Source organism: Eptatretus burgeri, chromosome 10 (assembly GCF_056783735.1).
Source record: "Eptatretus burgeri isolate ZD-2024b chromosome 10, Ebu_testis_v1, whole genome shotgun sequence".
Lineage (NCBI taxonomy): Eukaryota > Metazoa > Chordata > Myxini > Myxiniformes > Myxinidae > Eptatretus > Eptatretus burgeri.
The window spans coordinates 47,615,627-47,639,417 of NC_140970.1; the positions used below are offsets into that span (position 1 = coordinate 47,615,627).

The 23,791-nt window shown below is 44.8% G+C and overlaps 1 protein-coding gene across 5 annotated transcripts in view; it reads left to right on the forward strand.

Annotated features, from left to right (window-relative positions):
- Positions 1 to 23,791, forward strand: part of LOC147018492 (uncharacterized) — a 261,256-nt gene that overhangs the window by 145,667 nt on the left and 91,798 nt on the right. Inside the window, exons 4-5 of one of the 5 annotated variants that reach the window (XR_015062419.1) lie at positions 10,234 to 10,437; positions 10,573 to 16,219. The exons of the other annotated variants lie outside the window; for them this stretch is intronic. The gene's annotated coding sequence lies outside the window, so the exon portion shown is untranslated. Of the gene's footprint in view, positions 1 to 10,233; positions 10,438 to 10,572; positions 16,220 to 23,791 lie in introns of those variants that run through there. 5 annotated transcript variants of the gene reach the window in all.

Genomic DNA, 23,791 nt, shown 5'->3' on the forward strand with positions numbered 1-23,791 from the left:
CAATTTATTCTTATGGTACAAAACCAATAAATAAAATAAACATTGAATGATAGGAAATTATAATTATAATATAATATAATTATATAAGATACTTAATTGAAAATTGTAAAACGGTGAATTATTACTAAGGTTATGATAATCAATTTTTTATCATAGAAATTGTTCTTAAGTTCATGGCTTTGGAATCAAACCGACTGAGAAAATAAATCGTACTGATATTTAATGAAAAAAAAAATCAAGGAACAATTTATAGTTGTGGTTTGAATTTAGAGAATTTTTTTTGTATTCTGATGACTGCTGAGTTATTTAATAAATTGTGACATGAACGATGTTACAGTGGATCCGCAGATTGAGGTTGATGCAAGACCGGCACCAGCCAGCACAGCAACTACTGCAACACCGAGACCAACAACAATACAGGACTTTGTCACAAAGGATGAGGTGCTCAAGGCAGAGATTCTTTGGACTTTACATGTTATAGAGTCCCACCAGTCATGCAGGTCCTGTCAAGGTATTGGAACACTCTTTCACAGGATGTTCCCAGATAGCGGCATTGCATCACAATTTCAATGTGCAGAAAAGAAGGCTTCCACCTTAAACGTATTTGGTCTTGCACCGCACTTGAAAGCGCTTCTGAAACAAAAGGTTAACAGCAGTTATGTGCTACTCTTTGAGTCCTTGAATAAAAAAATCAGAAGAAGCAGATGGATTTTTATATCCGTATTTGGGACAATGATGAGGTAAGATCACGATACTTGGACTCAAAGTTTGTCGGCCATTGTACTGCTGATGACATGCTGGAGGAGTTTAACACCTTGTTGGAGGGTTTAAATCCACGCAACCTGAGACAGATCAGCATGGACAGGCCCAGCGTGAATTGGAAGTTGCATCGCAGCATGCAATCACATCCTGTACATCCTCCATAGTGCGTTTCAGACCGGCGTGAAGAAGTCGGAGATTGGAATTTCTTCACTTTTAAGGGCCCTATACACCCTGTTTCGTGACTCACCTGCGCGTAGAGGACTATCTTCGTGTCACAGATGGCACCAAGCTACCACTAAAATTCTGCGAAACAAGATGGTGATACAAGTAGTCCTGCGCACAAAGAGTGATAGAAATATGGGACAGTGTTTGCAAGTATGTTTGAGAAGTGAGAAAAGAATCAGTTCCTCACCCCAACAACCAGTCCTTTTCCACCATGAAAAAATTTGTTCAAACTCCCCTCACACTGGCAAGATTAAAATTCTTCTTTGCCGTATCCCAGGAAATTTCATCATTCCTGACAACCTATCAAGATGATCGGCCCTTGTTGCCTTTTATTTCACTTGATTTGCATGAGTTGATACTAAGCTTACTTCAGAGATTTGTAAAGCACTCAGTCACAGAACATCTCACCTGTAAAGCTGGCGTTGTTTGATGTAAGAAGGATGACAACTACGCCGATCTGTCCAAGAGTGACATTGGACTGGCTGCCGACAAAGCTCTGAAAGAAGCTGTTCGCTGCAAGAAAGCATCCGAGAAAGCAGTTTTCGAGTTTCGCAATGAATGCAGACTTTTTGTGGGATTCGTGTCAAAGCTGATTGAAAAGGCACCAATCAAATATGCCCTTGCCAGACACTAAGCATGGCTGGACCCAAGAAATTTCAACGAAAAGGAAGTAGCCATCCACGACATGCGCAGAATAGTGAGTGCCCTTTGTGACGCCAAGTGGATAACACCAGAAAATGGCGATGAGACTGTCAGCCAGGACTCAAGATGTCTGACTGACGCTTCAGTCAAACACGCACACTTCGATCAAAAGAAAGATCGCCTCGGCCATCTGTGGCATGCAGCCATTGCAAAAAAGCCGGAGTTCAGTAATCTGTTGGAGGTTGTGAGACAACTTTTGCTTCTGTCCCATAGACGGGCTACAGTTGAAAGGGGCTTCCAGATAAACAAAGAAATTGAGGTGGAAAATCTGAGATGAGTCCTTAATTGCCCAGACAGCAATCTGTGATCATCTTCACAATGTCGGAAGGTTGCAGAAAGTTGAACTCTACAAGAAGCTACTATTGTCTGCAAGTGCTGCACGAAGGAAGTACCAAGATTACTTGGATGAGCAGAAGCGAAATAAACAGCTGGCCTCTGTCTCGGACAGAAAACAAACGATCGAAGAAGAATTATCAGACTTAAAATCGTGCCAAAAAAGACTAAAAACAGACATTGACTCTCTGCAAAAGACGGACGAGGTTTCATTGAGAGCAGAAAGAGAGAGAGTTTTGTCATTTGATAGTAAAGCTAAGTTTGGAGAGTCCTCCAAAAATAAAGAAAAATAATGGATAGAGTTGGAGAAACTTGTGGAAGAAAATATTCGGCTTCTGAGAAAACAAAATGCTTTTGGCACTTACGGATGACATGCCATTCAGTTCAACAAAGGTGACTTGTTGATAACAAGTGACATTAAATGCGAAAACTTCTGAGAATGTAAAAAGTGTTTTCTTCACAGATTTATTAACATATGCATTTTCTTGTCTCGTACAATAAAAGTGTTGTGTGTAATTGCCTTTGAAGTTTACATATTGCAGTTCAATCAGGACTTTTAAGATAAGTGCATGTATATCTGTAAATGCTTGTTTTTGCAAAAAAGTTGAGGAAGTCCACAAAAGTGTTTTGTTGGCAAAGATTTTTAGTTATTTAATTAATATATGTTTTCATGTTTCATACAGTTATTAGGTGTTGGGTGAAATTGCCTTTCCCAACATGTATTGCAGTTCAATCATGAAAACAATTCATAAAAAGACTGATCACAGAATTTTGTGCGTTCCTTCAATCAGTAAATTGTTGAACACAAAGTATAACACAACCATTATGTTTCCTTGAAAATGACAATTTGTCCTGGAAAACTCCTGGAATTTCATTCAGTCAGGACTGTATGAACCCTGTTTTAGCCTTGCCGGGACTTTATTTCCAACAATCCGTTCTCGCCGGTACAACCTTGTCAGTGTCGCTCAGCTGCATCAGAACAGGTGAGGTAACCCGGTTCGGACAAGGTGGACTGAGGGCATGTCCCCCAGTAATTAGGTCACATGATTTAGTCAGTTCAGCCTGGTGTTGGGGCAGCGGCTTGGGATCCAAAAGGTCCTGAGTTCAAGCCCCGTTGGTCCACTGAATTAATAAACCAGGGGGTTGACTCAGCCTGTCATCCTTCCGAGGTCGGCGAAATGAGTACCAGTATACTGGGCCGGTGTATACCCTGGTTAAAATAGGTATACCATATCCCTGTGTCGTAAGAGGCGATCAGGGTTGCGTCAGGAAGGGCATCCGGCGTAAAGCATGTGCCAAATCACGATGCGGATCATACGGATAATCCGCTGTGGCGACCCCTATCGGGAGCAGCCGAAAGAAGAAGAAGAAGAAGAGGCGATTTAGTCGGTAAATCGATTTCGACCAAGGACACAAATTCGCGTGGTTGAGTCATTGGCGTTCACGGTCAGGTTGCGACCCGCTGTGCCACTGAGTGATCCGTGTGCAATGGCCTGCGAGTCTGGTGGGAATCTGAGATCGCTATCCCCACCCTTCGTGGTCTTCTCACTCCGGACCTCCGGCCTGCAACAATGTATATATATACACACACACACACACACACACACACACACACACACACACACACACACACACACACACACACACACACACACACACACACACACACACACACACACACACACACACACACACACACACACACACGAACAAGTTTTTTTGATACACTTCCGACTTAGAAAGCACGTAGAGCTCTGTAATTTTATCATAGGTACAGTTCAACTGTGAAAGACGGAATGTATACCAAAAATCCTGAAAATCACATTGTTTGATTTTTAAATAATTAATTTGCATTTTGTTGCATGAAATAAGTATTTGATACATCAGAAAAACAGAACTTAATATTTGGTACAGAGATCAGACGTTTCCTGCAGTTCTTCACCAGGTTTGCTAATACTGCAGCAAGGATTTTGGCCCACTCCTCCATACAGATTTTCTCCAGGTCCTTCAGGTTTCGGGGCTGTCGCTGGGCAACACAGACTTTCAGCTCCCTCCAAAGATTTTCTATTGGGTTCAGGTCTGGAGACTGGCTCGGCCACTCCAGAACCTTGAGATGCTTCTTACGGAGCCACCCCATCGTTGCCCTGGCTGTGTGTTTCGGGTCGTTGTCATGCTGGAAGACCCAGCCGCGCCCCATCTTCAATGCTCTTGTTGAGGGAAGGAGGTTGTTGGCCAAGATTGGACTCACCCTTCTTCTTCCTCCAAACACGGCGAGTGGAGTTTAAACCAAAAAGCTCTGTCTTGGTCTCGTCAGACCACATGACCTTCTCCCATTCCTCCTCTGGATCATCCAGATGGTCATTGGCAAACTTCAGACGGGCCTGGACATGCGCTGGTTTGAGCAGAAGGACCTTGCGTGCGCTGCAGGATTTTAATCCATGACGGCGTAGTGTGTTACGTCTGGTTTTCTTTGATACTGTGGTCCCAGCTCTCTTCAGGTCATTGACCATGTCCTGCCGTGTAGTTCTGGGCTGATCCCTCACCTTTCTCGTGATCATTGAGATTCCACGAGGTGAGATCTTGCATGGAGCCCCAGACCGAGGGAGATTGACTGTTATCTTGAACTTCTTCCATTTTCTAATAATTGCGCCAACAGTTGTTGCCTTCTCACCAAGCTGCTTGGCTATTATCCTGCAGCCCATCCCAGTCTTGTGCAAGTCTACAATTTTGTCCCTGATGTCCTTGGACAGCTCTCTGGTCTTGCCCATTGTGGAGAGGTTGGAGTCTGATTGATTGAGTGTGGACAGCTGTCTTTTTTGCAGATAACAAGTTCAAACAGGTGCAGTTAATACAGGTAATGAGTGGGGAATGGGAGGGCTTCTTCAAGACAAAACTTACAGGTCTGTGAGAGCTGGAATTATTACTGGTTGGAAGGTGATCAAACACTTATTTCATGCAATAAAATGCAAATTAATTATTTAAAAATCATACAATGTGATTTTCAGGATTTTTGTTTTCAATTCCGTCTTTCACAGTTGAGGTGTACCTATGATAAAAATTACAGACCTCGACGTGCTTTGTTCGTGGGAAAACCTGCAAAATCGGCAGTGTATCAAATACTTGTTCTCCCCACTGTATATGTATGCATGTATGTGTATATATATATATATGTGTATCTATATATTGTTGCGAATTCGCGCCCGCCAGCGTGCGATTGGCCGCTCGACTCGAATGGCGCCCGCCTCGCCCACCGGAACGGACAATTCTGTCGTGACCCTCTTGGAACAACGCCGGGAGCTCGTCACGGGTGGGGGTTTTACCCCACCATGACCGTGCCAATTGCCCACCCGCGCAGGATAGGGTTGCTCGCCAAATTCGATCGACCGAAGTACCTGCGCGGATGGTCGACCGGGCGATCGTACCTCGCCGCAGGCCGACTCCGGACACGAACCGCTGAAGCGGTCCGTTCCGTGCTTTTGGGATAACCGAGCGGTGTTATCATCGGCCTCAACGGTTTCCAATTTTATTATCGGGCGTATTAAGCCCACTACGAACCCTTCACGTGAAGCAGGATGGAGGGTCAATAAACAAAAGACGAAGCGAAACGGGAAAACCGTTCACACAATGCACATTTATTACGCGACACGCGGAAAGCACTCGTATACAGCCAAACAGTCAAAATGCACCTATATCAGTAAAACAAAAGAAACAATGACGCAGAGTTACTACCGACTCTGCGCACACACGGCAACACTTGTACAGTTCTACTTTACAGACGGCGCCAACACACATTTACTCAAAAGCAGAGGAAAGAAGCCACCCTCATAGACAAGGGGGGCAGACGGGCCTGCAGGCCAATATGTGCGCGGGACCTGAAGGAGCGGCCAGGTCCGCAAGACCGGGTGGGTCCTTCCCGCGTCCTCGTGACGCGTTGGCGGACGAGCCGCAGACGTGGCTGTGTGGCTGTGCCCCGACTCCGTGCTCCTTCGTGGGTTTCGTTGGCACGACGTTTGGAGTGGGGTCGGAACAGGGCCCCCTTTGTTGCACTATCTCAGCTCGGGGGGAAAAGGGGGAATTGTTGATTCCCTGGGGGAGGGAGAATGGCTGGCTGGCTGGCTTGGGTTCCGCGACGAGCGATCTCCCACCGCGACCTCGTCGCCAACCGCCGTCCTTCTCGCCTCGGACCCGAGCTCTTTTTGCCACTTCCCACAACTCCCGTCAGCCGACTGCAGAACCCAACTCGATGCCTTCGCCACCCGACTCTACTGTCTGCCACACTCTGCTGTTGCCACACTCTGCTCTCTAACCAAAAACTGACTCTCACCAAAACTGACTCTACCACGATTCGCCTGGTGCTCGCCGTTTTATTGGCCGGCAGGAGAAACAATATGCAAATTTCCGGATCAGAATGACCTCGGGGGCGGAGCCACGCTCGCCAATTGGACGGAGGAAAAGTGGGCGTGAACCTCGCCTGATCCTAGAATTTGCATATATGGATTTCACACAGACGCGCCTGGAGGCGGGGCCAAGCCGCTCCGCACTTGCTCATGGGACGGATCAGAAGTGGGCGTGGAGCAATCTTGATCCGAATTCTCCCTCGGAAAGGCCGCTATTTGCACTCGCGGCTCGGTGCGTATCTTGAACGAGCCCAAGACAGCCCGACGCTCAGTGTTCACAGGTGGTGCGGAATTGGCCGTAGAAGGAGAAAGGTGAGGGTGGTGGAGGGTTTATCAGTGGTGGTTTGATGGTTATGGCGGTTGATTCAAAATAAAGATTGAACAGAAAAACGGCTATCTCAAAGCGTCGCAGCCCGAATGAATCACAAAAATTCCCTCTAAACAACGGGTTTGGAGCTAACTACACATGCACTTAGAGTTATCTCACCTACGGGCCCTGAATGGTGGTTTGCGAATTTCCACAGCCGTAACAATATATATTTTTGTATATGTATATATGTATGTATGTGTATATATGTATATATGTATGTATATATATATATATATGTATGTATGTGTATGTATATGTATGTATGTATGTATGTATCCATCCATCCACTGGGACCATACTCTGTGCAGAGCGTTGGTGCTGCCGAAGCAGTCTCCTTGGCTATTGGGTACAATCCTGGACGGGTCGCCACTCCGACACAGGATACCAGCATGCTGGCACTCATTTTGCCGACCTCGGAAGGATGACAGGCAGAGTCAACCCCACCTGGTATTAATTCAACAGTCGAGTGGGATTTGAACTCAGGATTCTCGGATCCTAAGCCCACCACCCTAACCATTAAGCCAACACCAGGCATATGTATGTATATATATATATATATATATATATATATATATATATATATATATATATATATATATATATATATATATATATATATATATGTATGTATGTGTATGTATATATATATATATGTATATATATATGTATGTATGTATGTATATATATATATATGTATATATATATATATATGTATATATATATATATATATATATATATATATATATGGCTTGTCGCATGGTATTGTGTACACTGTGGTCCGAAATGAGGAGAAAGCTTAGAAATTGAACCCAGTTTTAATAAGATAAACAATCTTAATGTAATATAATGCCCAAGTGTCTGTGCTTTTAGAAAATGTATACTTTGCTATGGGTCCTATGGATAGAGTTGCTCACAAAGCATGTTTTTTTTTATATCCAAACACAGGCTATTTTTTCCATTTTTATAGCTCATTTTTTAGATATGGGGTGCATGTATGATTGTATATGTTGTCCAAAATGTTTGAAAATGCATTTTTTGTTTGATATATATTGTTTCAAGCTGGGAGGCGATGAGGGATCCGCTTGGATCGAAGCGCTGGATACGATGCTTTTCATTCTGACTGATCCACCGACGAAGATTCATTACCAAGACTTATTGGTTCACATACAATTGTTCCTCTGCCTGGCAAGATTTTTCCTATGGCGTATTTTTCAACTGGCACTCCTCACAGGACTACCATTTGAAAAAGAAAACCAATATAAAAAATCGGCTCGAGTAAAATTTTCTAAATATCTCGGTGTTTCATTCCGAAGTCTCGTTTCTCCACATTCAAAACTGAAGGACAAGTATTGAAAATATGAACGCAGGTCGAGAAAGTGTTTTTTTCGAATTTTGCGTATTTCAGCCCCGACACCCTTGGTGATCAAATCTGGAACAATGCTGCGGTTCAATTTTGTCGTAGTTTCTTAACTCTATCCATACACCAAATTTGAACGTTCCGCCGTCGACGGTTTCTGAGGTCAAGGTCACTTAACATATTCCATGGTTCACCACCTTTCCGCATTCGGTGGGCTGCCATTCGGAAACTATGAGAGATAGAGGAACGTTGTGCTGTCGCGATAACTGGATGGGGATGCAAGGAATAGGCAGGAGCTGGTCCGGTCGCTCTACCTATCATAGAAGCCGCGCTTCGTCAGTTACCGTTTGGGTTCTTAAAACGCTATTTTTCGGCCGCTGCATAGCAACGGGTGGTTGCTTTGCAACGAAACTCAAACGCGCACACTCCCAGCCCATATGGCACCTGTTGCCAAGTTTCATCGAAATCGGTTTGCTGGTTTGTGCTGTGGAGCCTCGCGGCGCGCACACACACACACACACACACACACACACACACACACACACACACACACACACACACACACACACACACACACACACACACACACACACACACACACACACACACACACACACACACACACACACACACACACACACACACACACACACACACACACACACACACACACACACACACACACACACCCCGACAGTCACGGATATCTAGCGAATCCCAATACATCAGAAGAGAACAATTCCTCGAAACAGTACGTTTCTTATGACCTCTTAGATCAAAATCTCAGATTTTGCAAAATTCCCCCAGTCAAAGTGAAGCTTACAAAATCTTATTCCAGAAATTTGAAATGCATCTGATAGAACATCTTAAATTGCAATTTACTTCTGCATAAAGTGATTTAAAATGGCAAGTTTCAACATGGATCATAACTACATACCAGTTTTTAGGTTCACTTTTATGATTGGGTCAAAAATGTTTGGAAGTACGTAACAAATTGCATTTACTAAGCTGCTACAAAATTACTGGTAGCTATAAGCTTGATTTTATAACCATGGAATAAGTTTAACAAGATGGCCCGATGATTTAAAAATCAATACCAAAGGCCAGTTTGTGTTCAGTATACAGAAAGTGAAAGGTCGTTAGGAAGTACGTAACGTTTTTAAGAAATCTGCACTTTTAATCCCAAGATGTTGGTTTGGTTCATCACAGCATGTATTTCTCTGGTTAAGTTTATGTGCATATATATTTATGACCTGAATGAACACTGATCAATTTGTAAATTTAACATGACCTTGACCTCTTTGCTCAAGGTCAAATATCAGGGAAACAAAATATTCTCCATATATGTTGTTTCCAATTAGTGTATAATGCATATCTAAGCCATCAGAGCAATTTTAGAATATGAGTGGTTCCTTGATACAGATAATTGATAACCAACTTTGACCCTGTCAGAGCAATAGAAAGAGGAAGAATGAAGCTTTGCCCAAATAGATCCTGAATCCCCATGATGTTGGCTAAGGAATGACATGCAAAACTTAATCATACAATTACTTTCATTTTGTGGTCCCCATGTCCTAAATGTTTACATGTAGAATACCTTGCTGCAAGATATATATATATATATATATATATATATATATATATATATATATATATATATATATATATATATATATATATATATATATATATATATATATATATATATATACATACATATATACATATATACATATATACATATATACATATATACATATATACATATATACATATATACATATATACATATATACATATATACATATATACATATATACATATATACATATATACATATATACATATATACATATATACATATATACATATATACATATATATATATATATATATATATATATATATATATATATATATATATATATATATATATACATATATATATATATATATATATATATATATATATATATATATATATATATATATATATATATATATATACATACATACACACGTGTGTGTGTGTGTGTGTGTGTGTGGTTTTTTTTTAATTGTTGTTTTTTTTTTTTGGTGGCGGCAGGTGCCTTCTGCCAGCACACTGGTGGAAGGTTTCCAATTGTCGCTGTGGGTTGCTGAGTGGCTAGTTTGGTGAAATCGTACTCCAGGCTCTTCTGGGTGAGAAACTGGGCCTGATGTTGGCTGGATCTGCAGCAGACGCATTGCTCATTTTCCATCACTTTCAGTTGGGGATTTTCTTCTTGTGCACTATCATCCTTTATCCTGGGTGGGTTTTACATTGACTGCTTCATTGTTGTGGGTGGGCTGTGTCGGTGTGTATGGAATAAAATGTACATTTTGGACAAATGTATGGGCAGCATCCATTGTTTGAGGTGATATCAAATGTTGAAATGTCTTGCAGTTGTGCTTCATACATCTCCGCATCTTCGCAACATGAAGAACAAGCTGAATCACCACATGGAGGAGGCTGGTCTGAAGCAGAGGCCAATGAGGGTGCTCCTCAGCTCTTTAGGACTTTCTCCCATACTTTCTCAGCATCCTATACTTTCTCAGCATGATAAAGCCTTTCAGCAAGGTATTGCAGACAATTGACTCATCATCTTTCGTTATCAATTCCAGGCTGATGAGGAAGTCGTACTTGTGAAAGTGGTGAAGTTTGAACAGTTACTTGCTTGTTGACCTATCCCTGGGCCCTTCCTTGGTTTGTCATTTTGCAGCCTCACACAGCTAATTTGCAACTCTTGGAGTTTGTGATTGATAAAATGTGTGTTAAAAAGAGAAAAAGAAAAGCAGTGCAAGTTCAGAAGTCATTTATATTGAAACAATATAAATGCAATCGCTTTGTAAAATACATGACCGGTTGTGCACAATGGGGTAAGCTGATTGGCTATTCCAATCAAAATAAAGACCAATTACTGCACCTTAGTCCAAGAAGGAAGCCAGACAAAATGCAAAGACATGCAAATACCATATGTATAGAATATATATATATATATATATATATATATATACATATATACATACATACATACATACATACATACATACATACATACATACATACATACATACATACATACATACATACATACATACATACATACATACATACATACATATCATCAATTGATTTCCCAACTTTCCGGATAATCGGCTGGGCACTGTTTTTCATTGAGATTACTGGACAACTAGTTTATTATTATAATTACTTTTTTAAAGGTTTCTTGGAAAAGAAAACTCAGTACGTTTTTCCCGTGATAAGTTGAAGTGCACATTTTTATTACCCAGACGTTTAACTCTGTCAATAGGAGAGGTTTTCAAATTGTTTTCTCATCCTCCTCACATTTACGTCCTTGCTGTGATTCGTCTGCTCAGACCATGTGACCCCGATGTTTGACTGTCAATAGGAGGGGTTTTCAAAAATTTTTTTTTAATTTCAATTTAAATTCTGTTTTCACTTTTGCAGTTGCTGAGGTTGATTCACACTCAGTTGCATCAAGATTTGTGAAATTTAAATGTTTTGTATCCTCGGTCTGTGGAATGCATTGCACCGAGGGGAGGATTCCATTAGCTTCCATGCCGCCTCACGAGGCTGTCTTCAGTTCTATTTGATTTCTTTTTTCACTTTTGGGACCTTCTGCTGTCGCTACAGTCTTAACCTATAGATATTTTTTCGTAAAATCTGAGCAGAAACACTTGTCAAGAGGAAAATGTATCAAATTCAAATAACCGTTGGGTATTGAAAGAAACACCACATGCTTTCCGTTCACTGCTTTACCTCATACCATGTCCCCCTGGGGGACTGATTTTCGGTGGCGTCTGTCCGAACTTGGCTATATTTTCGAAGGTTTTGTGATGTGCTCTACAAGTGTCCAAAATAATTCTGGCGATAAACGGACGTTTTAAAATGTTGTTGAAACATTTCATCTGACTGTGAGCTGGTGGATCACGTGACGCCATGCTCTCGTCCAGGCGACATGGCACCTTATCTCGCGAGAGATTGAACTTTTCTGTGGTCCTTGGGTCCTTTCTGTTGAACACCAACACTTGATTTACCAACACCAACAGAAAGGCATGATTTAAAGAATTCAGAGAATTTATTTAACGGCCTTGAGCGTGGGTTTGAAAATCATGTGACGTTGGAAATAAATTTCTCTGTAGAATGGAGGTGTTTGCTTCGAGCGGCCTCACATGTTTATATTGTCTGGTAATCGGCTGCCCAAGTATCAACATCATTTGGTAATCGGCTTTCATCCAACATTAACATATTAGAAGCACGGACTGGAAGCTGGCGATTTCCTTCGTGGCACTGACCACCGCAGATACCAACCTGTTTTTTTTTTTTTTGTCATTTCCCCTGCGTGCAACGCGAAAGACAGGCAAGGCTGGACAAAAGGTTGGTAACCAACGTAACCTATTGGTAACCAACGAGCAGATGTCCTCATTATCTCGGTAAACACCAATGGGGGTTCCAGGAAAGCGATCGTGTTCTTCGCCACTCAAAACTGGCATGAGTCGACCCTGAATAGCAAACGCCACATCACTGACCCTGACTCCCCGTCGACAAAAAAGTGATAGGGAGGCGCACTTCGCAGGCTTAAACTTGAGCTCTAGCATGTCGGCGTTGGTGGAGGCCACGTCCAGGAAGGTCAAAAGACCTTCTTTGATCCCACTCAGGACCACCAAGTCATCAGCGTAAGCAAGGATAGACAATGGCTGTCCCTGAGTTTTGACACCGTGGCCTCCCTCCGCTGCAAAAGCCTGCACCGCACGCACAATCAACTCAATTGTAATATTGAACAGGATCGGTGATATGGGGCATCTCTGCTTCACCCCAGTCTGAATAGGGACTGCGCTGGTCGGGCCCTCATCCGTATTAATAGTTGTGGATGACCCAGTATCGACATTCCAAAGCAGCTCGATCAGCTCCGCGGATGTGCCCATTGTGCCCAGTGTGGCAAAGATCACTCCGCGTGGAACACTCCCGAATGCATTACGAAGGTCCAGCCAGGTGACAAAAATATTCTTCTGGTTACACCTGGCATCCTTCATTACAGCGTTCTATAAAAAGGAGTGTTCAAAGCAGCCTTCACTGGGCCGAGAGCACATCTGGGCCTCTCTCAGCATGGAATGCCGGTGTAACAGTTTAATTACTCCCCTCCCCCTTGGACAATCCCCCCCCACCAGTGACTCGCACCATGACTATGACATGCCACTCTAAGGCAACTTCCATCTTCCCAAAGAGCCAAGAGACAAACAACAAAAATAAATCTACTTTTGGCCAGACTGGGGCAAGTTATCCAGGGAGTGGAGAGACTTATCCGAGGACAAGTACCCCACCGGGGGGGGGGCGGAAGTTGGCCAGGGGACGACTTATTCAGTTACACCGGAGTGCCCAGCGACGGAGCCGATCGGGCGGCACCGCCTCAACAGTTTGTGCAGACAACTCTGGAGGGCAATTGGGCGAAAGTTCTCGGTTACCAGTGTCCCCATTGTTGTGGATCAGGAACGTGGTGGCACGTTTCCATGAAGCTGGAATACGGAGCGTGTGCAGACATCGATTGAAGATTTCTCGTGTCACGCGACACGCCCCGTCCATCCGCTTCAGGTGCTGGTATTCAACACGGTCCGGACCCGGGGCGGGGTTACTCATGCGCCCAAGTCGGTCAGAGATTTCTTTCTGACCAATTGGTGCACTTAACGCTGCCCCTCTGCACGAGCCTCATTGGTGGGAGACATATTTGGAGAACTCCCGGGAAATGACCACTGGGTCGACTATTGGCAGAGAAAACCCGGGAGAAAGAAACCTCCGCCAATTCTCTCCCTCCAGAGTATCTGTCCGCAGCTTTCCCAAGAACCATCCTCAAGGCATGCTTTCTACTGTGCCTGTACAGCTTCTGCAGCCACTGGCCTCATAGGCGTCGTACCCCGGCCTATGAGTACCGGCCATATTTAGCCGGTCAGGTCGGGGATGACCTGGGTGTGTGGGGGCGTCTGCGTTGCGTCCGAAGCCCCTTCGGCCGCTGAATTCATACACCAGGGGGTTGACTCAGCCTTTCATCCTTCCGAGGTCGGCGAAATGAGTACCAGTTCAAGTGTGTGTACTGGAAGAGGGGCACTGCATCAGCAACAGTCGCGCTTCAATAAATGATAGCTACCCCGGCAGCTAAGCTGCCATGCGACCACCGCCAGTACCAGCAAAGTATAATGCATAGAAACTACATACCTGATGCTTTGGCATCCTTCATTCTTTCTCGCCCAGTCTCCAAGGTTTCTTTTACGTTTTTTGCCCCTGTCATGCCTCTTATCAGGGTTATCCTCATGCACACCATGCTGTCCAGCCTCCATGGTCACCATTTTCACAGTTTGTCACGTGACACGTACAAGCATTTTGATTGGTCAGTCATGGACTAAGGAACTTCATGCTCAAACATGATGGACTTGGGTATTTCTTGCACTACATTTTAGTGAATTCAACAATGACCATATACCAATATGCAGGACTTGAGGACTTATTTTTGGAATTTTTTGGTTTCAATTGATGCTCTGGCTATTATAGATTGTAGTGCTGGTGCCAGCACATGTTTTTTTCAAAAATGTCACTGAAGTACTTCTTGCACACAAAGCAAGCTTTCAACCAAACTTAACCTTCCTTCCCAATTCTTAACACAGCCAACTGACCCCACGCACACCCCAACACACGAATGCAGTCTTCCACAACCCCAAAAATTTGTTGGAGGTCTCCTGCCCATGACTCCCCTCCCACAACCAATACGTTTGATTTACCAAAATTCACCCGCAAACCGCTGACAGCACCAATTTCCTCACAAGCCTGCATAACCCCCTCAAGTTCTCCGCTCTGTGAAACGGACGACTACGTCATCCATGTCGGCTAAACCTCCCGAACCTGGCACCAACAGCCCATTAATGCGAACCGAAAATCTGTCTGTCAAAGGATCCAAGGCCAACACAAGCAACGGGGATAACGGACAACCCTGTCGGACTCCGCGGGAAATCTCAAAGGGACGAGACAACCGGCCATTATTCTTGACCTGACCAACCGAAGAGGCGTACAGAGATTTGACCAGCCTTACGACTGCCCTTTTCCCCTTTTCACCAGATGCTGCACAGTCCTAGGGTCAACAGGATCATTCCCCACAACCTTCCAATCCTCCTCTGCCACATCCTCTTCACCTTCTTCCTACCCTGAGCCTCCATTGCAAAAGATCCTTCACCACTCCCTTCCCACACAGGCTTCAAGTTCACTTCCTCCACCGGCGAAGTATCAGCCTCCTCTGCATCCCTCCCCCCTTCCTGTGAACCCTGATCCTCCTCACTCCCATCTTTTGCATCCCCCTGTTCCGCCACCCTCCCTTTTTTTGCCAGTCACTGCTCCACCAATCTCGCATCTTGTGCAGGACCCTGATCCACCACCCTCCCATCTTTTGCATCCCCCTGTTCCACCACCCTCCCACCTTGTGCCGGTCTCTGCTCCACCACCCTCCCATTTCGAACTGGACCTTGTTCCACCTCCCTCTCAACAAACCCCATCACCCTTTTCCCTCTCTGTAATTTTGGGAACACCATGAACCTTCTGATTTCTCCTTCTTTAAGGCGTTCAAGAAAGATTTAGGGCAATTCCTGAAAACATGTCCCGCTTCCCCGCACAAATTGCAGGAGACTCTCTCCACGCACTCATGAACCACATGCCCAACCTGTCCACGAGGGCAGCGAGGGTTTGGACAGCTTGCACTGAGGTGTCCGGCCTCATTACACCTGTTGCATTTCCGGATTTGCCCGGGATAAAAAACGAATCCTCGAAAGGGGCCAATACTGAGCCGATTTAGTCCAGTCAACTTATGGTGAGACCCACCACGAATTGCAACAGAAACAAAACCAACTTTATTTAGACCCTTGGTTTGCACTAAATAACATAATAAAAATCCCAATTAATTGCAGTATTGGAACAATGTTTATTTCGTGGTCAAAAATATTGCATAATTATGGAACTGGCGAAATTAGGGGACATATGAAAAAGTACATAAAAATACCATCAATCCTTCATCACATAGTTAAATTGTTGATGTGATATTGCAGTATCTCCATAATAGAAAAGTATAAATAGAATTTATCAGTTGATAATTGTCCCAATTGTCTTCATTTTCAATACTGGGGTTCATTATTCTCAGTACCCTCTGTCATTTCAGTCCCATCGTCGTCTCCATTCTCACATACACCTCTGCACTCCCCACATGTCGTCGTACATGATATTCCAGTCTTTTGCAGCTGCAGTGATTAGTGCTGCATCCAGTTTTACATCGACATCTCACAAACTCAAGTTATTCCCTGGGTGCAACGTCCTCGCAAGTTTGAACCGGAATCATTTGTTCGTCTACAATTTTCCAACCCCACTCTTCGGCATCAAGCCCAACATTTTTCCATGCTTGGACTTGATGATATTCACGCTGGCTGTGAAACTTTGCGGCTGCTGAAGTGGGTGGAAAACTTTTAGGTTGAATTGCCTTCTTGCTTGTCTTCACAAGTTCAAGGAACCTCTGGTGTCGTCGTTCGTTTAAATCAGTGGTTCCCAACCTTTTTTCTGTCATTTCCCCCTGCACCCAATTCAACCATACAGATTTCCCCCTTCATGTGTATGAGAGAAAGAACAGTTAAAACACACTGAGACTATTTACTAATTTATTTTTCAAATGCACTAACACAGCTAACATTAAATTGTATTGAATATGAACACAGCATTTTAGTGTGACTTCTGGCATTGTTTGCCGTTCACGAGTCCTTCAATGTCTGGGGGAGTTATGGAGAGCGCACAGCGAAGATCCGCCTCCACCTCCCACTTGTTGCGTGCCTTTGTTTTGAGGTGTACCAGTGCCGAAAATCCTGTCTCACACAGGTAGGTGGAAGAAAACTGGACCAATATCCGCAGAGCATTGGTCGCAAGAAGCGGGTAGGTTCCTCGGAGTTGGGTCCAAAGCTCTTCCAGTTCCATATTCTGGAAGGCATCCTTCGCTGTAGAGTCGTTTTTCAAGTCCAGGAACTCTTCCTGCCACGCTTCTGGCACATCATCAACGTTCCTCTGAAATGGGTCTCTGATAAGATTGTTCTCGTTGCTCTCGTTTGTGATCCCCGGGAAGTAATACTTGAATTCTTCCTGCAAGCCTTCGAGGTGTTGTTTGATATCCTCGGCGATTGGATCAGGCAGACCATCCTCCATATCTTCCACACATTCGTTCAGAGCGAGGAATAAGGAAAAACTTCCACTCCCCACTCTTTTCTTCCACAGTTCCAGTTTAGCCACGAAAGCTCTGATCTTGTCCGACTGAAAAAGAATGTTGGTCCCTTTGCCTTGCAGTTTCCTGTTGAGCTCGTTCAATGCACTGAAAATATCGGACAAGTGGGACAGCCGCACACGGAAAAACTCACCATTCAACGCCTCCAGAAGCACAACATTCTCTTGGGCCCGAAGGAAGGCCACCACCTCATCAAACAATTCCAGGACTCGCTGCAACATGTTTCCCTTTGAGAGCCACCTCACCTGAGTATGAAACAGCAACGATTCGTGGTCAGCTTCCATGCCTTCACAGAGCCGACGGAACAGCCGAGTGTTCAGAGCGGAACCCTTGATAAAGTTGACGACTTTGATGACAGTCTCGAGATGCTGCTTGAAGTTCTTGGGGAGAGTTCTCGAAGCAAGCGCCTCTTTGTGGATCAGACAGTGTGTCGATTCCACTGCCGGATTCTTTTGCTTGACGAGCGTGACGAACCCCGATCGAGAGCCGAGCATGGCTGGGGCACCATCCGTGCACACCCCAACCAGAGACTCCCAGCTGATGTTGCTGTCTTCGAAAAAGTCATTGATAAGGTCCATCACATCCTGAGCTTTGGTCGTGGTCTGGAGAGGTTTGCAGAAGAGGAATTCTTCTGCAATTCCTTTTTCGGTGGTATAACGAACAAAGACCAACAGCTGGGACTGATTCGCAACATCTGTCGATTCGTCGAGTTGAATCGAAAAAAAAAACTGTGACCCTCGAACCTTCTGAACAACTTGGTTCTTGATGCTCTCAGCCATATCATTGATCCGTGACCGAATGGTGTTGTTTGAAAGGGAAATCTGGGTCATCTTGTTGTGGGCAGCCTCACCAAGGACCAACTTCACACACTGCAGCATACAGGGCTTCACCAATGTTTCACCAATTGTGTGTGGTTTCTTCTCCCTCGCAATCTTGTATGAGACTTCGTATGACGCTTTCGCAATAGCGTCCGTTTGCTGATGAAACGTTCCAGCTGAGTCCAGTCTCATCTTCTTCAGATAATTTAGTTTCAGCTTGAAGTATTCACGATCCTTGTTCTGTAGTTCGGGATGGCATCCTTGAAGGTGTTGCTTCATCTGGAATGGCTTCATGCTACCATTCCCCAAGGTCTTTGTGCAGATGACACATTGTGGCAGATGTTCCCCGTTATTCACAACGAACGTAAAACCGAAGTCGAGATATGCTTCTGAATATATCCGTTTTTTCGACATGATCACTTGCGGACCTGAAAAGAACAAGAGAGATCATATTAAGACATGTAATAGAAAAGAACAAACTAAAAAAGAAGAAAGAAAATAAAACATAAGAATGAAAGCGGGTAAAGTTCAGGAAACAGGTACTCCTGAGAAGAGAAGAACAGAAGGCTATTACTGGAAATTATTTTCGAACTATTTTCTGATAATTTCCAGAATTTTAATTCCAGACTAGACTTTCCCCCTGAAACACCCAAATTTCCCCCCGGTTGGGAACCCGTGGTTTAAATCATCGATCTTGGCAGTTGTCTTGTATAAACACAGGATAGCTTTTTCTCCAGCGGCAGCGACTTCATTCTGTGCATCCTGATCTGTTAAAGATCTTTGCCTGCTCAATGAAAGTCTCATTCGTCTGGATCAGTTTCAACCCCACGGCTTTCCCAAAACCAAACGATCTGAAGTTGTGTCACAACCTCGCATGGCATGGGCAAACAACAAGTCACGACACACCTGATCTCCCAGCGCTGATCTTACTTTCTGAATGTCCATGTTCCTTTGCTGTTGTCTGGATTTTGCCTCTGGATGGAAGTAAAGTTTCTTGTGGTTGCTTGTGGCATGATTGCCAAAAGTATCATCAAGTCTGGATCATCCCCAACAACGATGGTGTCACATGTCTCGGCAGACTTCAGAGCATGTGCCACAATAACTATGTCAGCATCGCCATCTGCCTGGCACACTTCGCAGCCGGATTTCTCCAGAGAACGACTCAGCATGTTAATGAACTTCTGTTTATTGGTTTTGCTGGCCAAAAAGTCGTCTTTCTTCATGTTGAGTTGCATACCCGGTGAGACATGGACATCTCTGACTGCTCCTGATCTAATTCGTCTGGATTGGGTGCCATCCTTTGGCGCTGGCCCACAGTCATATCCATCAAAGATCACGGTGGGCTGTTTGTATATCCGCATTACGTATGTAGCATATCTTTGACAGATGGCATCATGTCTGTCTATTCTCCCAAAGGATCCTGTGCAGCAAAGCACCTCCGTTGATGACATGTTTAATATGGCTGGATTCAAGTTGTTCTTGGTCTTCGTCAGAGATGGCGGGTGCTAATTCCCAGATGGCATCTGCCAGCACTGGCTTAGTGGCCTTTAAGAGAACATCTCGTCTTTCAAAGAGAGCTGCAGGGAACCCACACAGTTCATGACGTAAGGCTTCATTGAGTTTGTCCTGTGCACCAATGATAACCAGTCTTTGGAACAGTAGTTGAGGGTCAATGTGCACATCTTCAGCATCAATCTGGATTTTTGACTTGGATTCCATCGTAATTGCTGTATCTTTTTTCTGAAATGTGTAGTTGCAAAACTTTTCCCCAAACATTCCATCCAGAATGCTATCCCAACCTCTTTCGCCTGAGTCGCATTCACTTTCTCGGCTGCAATTACACCAGTCACTACATTCCTTAGACTACTTTCCTTATCGAATGGATTCTTGTCCTGGAGGAATTGAATCGGTTTGTTCACATCGGCAGAATCCCACTTCTGACGGGCTGTGGACAGGTCTTTGTGTTGCTCACTGGTAGCAAATGTTAGAGGTCAGCTGCTGCACAGCTTGGTTCACTTCTGCACTAACAGGACTCGACATGCACCACACATTCCTTTGCGTTTCTGTCATTCCTCGTCCTCTGGTTCGACCACCTGTTGTTTTGAGGCTTCGCATGAGAACCTGTTCTATTACCAAGTCAGGAGACAACCCAGCCCAGAATCCATCAGACCTGCGCACAACATGAGGTCCATCTTTGAACTGATTGCAAAGTGTCTCATTTCTGGTCTCAAGGTCACATCTTCTGCAAGTGGATCATGCAATGCAATGACTTCGTGGATAAAATGACTTCATGCAATGACTTCATGAATAAATTGTGTCCTGAAGCTGCCAAATAAGGTAACATCTCATGCATTGCGTGAAGATGAAGTGCCCAGTTCCTGGTCCTTTCTGATCTGAGAAATTTGCGTGTGATGTCAACCATCTTCGTGTACATCGTCCACAGCTGACAAGTGTTCATTTTTTCTTTGGGTGTGTCAGTTGCATTAGAAATCAAGGCTTGCATTGTTTTCAATGTTGATTAGTCCACCTCTGACAAGGATATCTCTCCTGCAATCAGTTGGTCAAGCATCTTTGCAACATTCTCCATTATATCTGGTACCCCTTGTTCCTCATCAGTCGATTCCTCGTCTTGGGCTCCATCGAAAACCACTGAGGGCAAAGATTCCTCGTCTTCAAATTCTTCATCAGCATCGCATTCATCCTCGGTCTCTGAAGGCAACTTCGAACCTGAATTCATTTTGAAGCCAAGTGAATCTGCCAGCAGGATTGCGTGGAGGGCAGTATCCACAAGGAAATGTCCCCTCAAAGCCCTGGCAACAGCTTTGCCACTCATGATGTGAGTTAGTGTTGCTGGTGAACACATGTTCCAGAGTTTCCTTTAATCCAGATCCCTCCATCAAATGGCCGATGCAACCCAAGTAGCTCATGAGCGTGTGGAAACCTCCGAGCCTCAGTATAATTGATTGGAGTGGACTTCCCTCCTTTTCGTTTTCCAAGATGGTGGTTGCCTTCCACCAGAGTGGTTGATCGAAGGTTATCACAGGAGTAACCTTGTACCGATTTGAATGATCAAACACAAGGTCGAGCATCAACACGTCAAGTCAACCGGGTCCATGTCGATCATTGGCAGCAGCCCTACCGATGATACGCCAGGATGGTCACCTTTAGCGATCAGTTGCATAAAACCTGACCAGGCTGGTCTCCAAGGTCTAACTGGAAAAGTCATTTTCCACAAAAGATCGACATTTGCCATTTCTTCTTGTGATTGTATCCCTGATAACATGATTTTCTTGTACTCAAGCTTTTTCACTCCATTTGTTGGGGCCACATAATGTCGAATATCAATCTTTCCCACTTCGGCTGTATCACGTGCGGTCACAGTAACCCGTTTTATAATGGATCCGCTGGCAACCTTTGGGGTGATGTTGGCAACTATACCCATGCCGTGAAATGTACCGCTACCAGCTTGGGTTCGCACATTGTGGTCCACGTTATCCGCTGCATACTCTATGAAATGGCCTGGGATGTAACCTGGTATATCTCTCCCACGCTAAGTTGCAGCACATATTTCATACTTCTGAATTTCAGAATATGAACTGCAAAAGCCATGATGCTTATACAATGTGTCTGCAAGAAAACGAGAAGCCAAGTGCGAGTGCAGTTCCACACCAAGTCCGAACCGCAGTGGAGCCATACGAACTCTGGGTGTAGTTGCCTGCATTAAAGCTTGTCCAATGGAAGATCCCCTTCGTGCTTTGAGATCTTTCTCCTTTCCGACCAAAAGACTGTCCAAGAAATGTTGCAAAAAGTTTGGAAAGAATGCACTTGTCATATCAAGAGAAGACATTTCAATGGTGGGAGGGTAAATATTCTTACTTTGAACAACTGACTTTATGTCAGTCTTTATCAGTTTCAGCGTGGTCTCGATGAACCGAAGCTTTTCAACCTCATGATCAGAAGTCTTGGATTGATGAAAAAAAAAGTCACTGATGATTGAGGCAGCCTTCTGTCGAAATATCAATGTTTTTCTTCCCATTGATCTCTGTGATGACAATTTTATCACCAAAATGTCCATATGGTTCACTCTCAGAATATACATATGGCATCCAACTTCTGCCATGGTGCCAACAAAGATTGTTTAATTTTGAGGACATCCGCCATCATGTTGGTAACCAACGAACAGACGTCCTCATCATCTCGGTACACACCGATGGGGGTTCCAAGGTACCCATAATGCTCCTCGCCACTCAAAGCTGGCATGAGCTGACCCTGAATCGAAAATGACATATCACCGACCCTGACTCCCTTCCGACAAAAAGTCTCCACATCACGACCACCCGGTGCATACGCCCGGTTCAGAAACTCATTCACAATCCTCCGACCACATCGCATACGGGCGGTGTCGATGCCACCCTGCAAGTGTGGCGAGATGTTTACCGTAGTATTCGCAGGGGAACGTCTCCACATTGCGAGTTGCACCTCCACCTTGCCGACCTGCCCTCAGTCCGGGGCATGAACGTCCGTTGTGGTGACTCGAGACACCCGTCCAAAATCAGCACGGGTCGAGGCGAGGGAGCACCCATCGTGCCCAGCGTGGCAAAAATAGCTCCATGTGCAACACTCCCGAATGCGTTACGAAGGTCCAGCCAGGCGACAAAAATATTCTTCTGGTTCTGCCTGTCGTCCTTCATAACGACATTCAACAAAAAAGTGTTCGAAGCAGCCTTCACTGGGCCGACAGCACTTCTGGGCCTCACTCAGCATGGAATGCCTGAGCGCCCAGCAACGGAGCCGATCAGCCAGGACCACCAGAAATAGTTTGTAGAGACAACTCTGGAGGGCAATTGGCCGAAAATTATCTGGGTCACTGGTGTCCCCCTCTGGGTCACGCACGGAGCGTGCGCAGACATCGATTGAAGATTTCTAGTGTCACGCGGCATGCTCCGTCCATCCGCTTCAGGTGCTGGTACTCATCACGGTCCGGGCCCGGGGCGGAGTTACTCATGCGCCCAACTCGGTCAGATTTCTTTCTTACCAATGGGTGCACTCAACGCCGCCCCCCCCCTACACGAGCCTCATCGGTGGAAGACACATATTTGTCGAACTCCCGGGAAATGACAACTGGGTCGACATTTTTGAGGAGAAAACCTGGGAGAAAAAAGCCTCTGCGGATTCTCTCCCGCCAGAATATCTGTCCGCAGCTTTCCCGAGGACCACCCTAAAGGCATGCTTTTCTAATGTGCCTGTACAGCTTCTACAGGTGACTGGCCTCCTGGGTGTCATACCCCGGCCTGTGAGTACCGGCCGTATTTGGCCGGTCAGGTCGGGGACGACCTGGGTGTGTGGGGGCGTCTGCGTTGCGTCCGCCTCGCCGTGGTCGACAAAGGTCAACCCGGGCACTGGCGAACGCCTCGCAGACAATTTCAAACTCCTCCCACAACACCGCATTCCTCAACTGTCCAGTCCAATACTCAGGGAAACTGGGGCCAGTGTC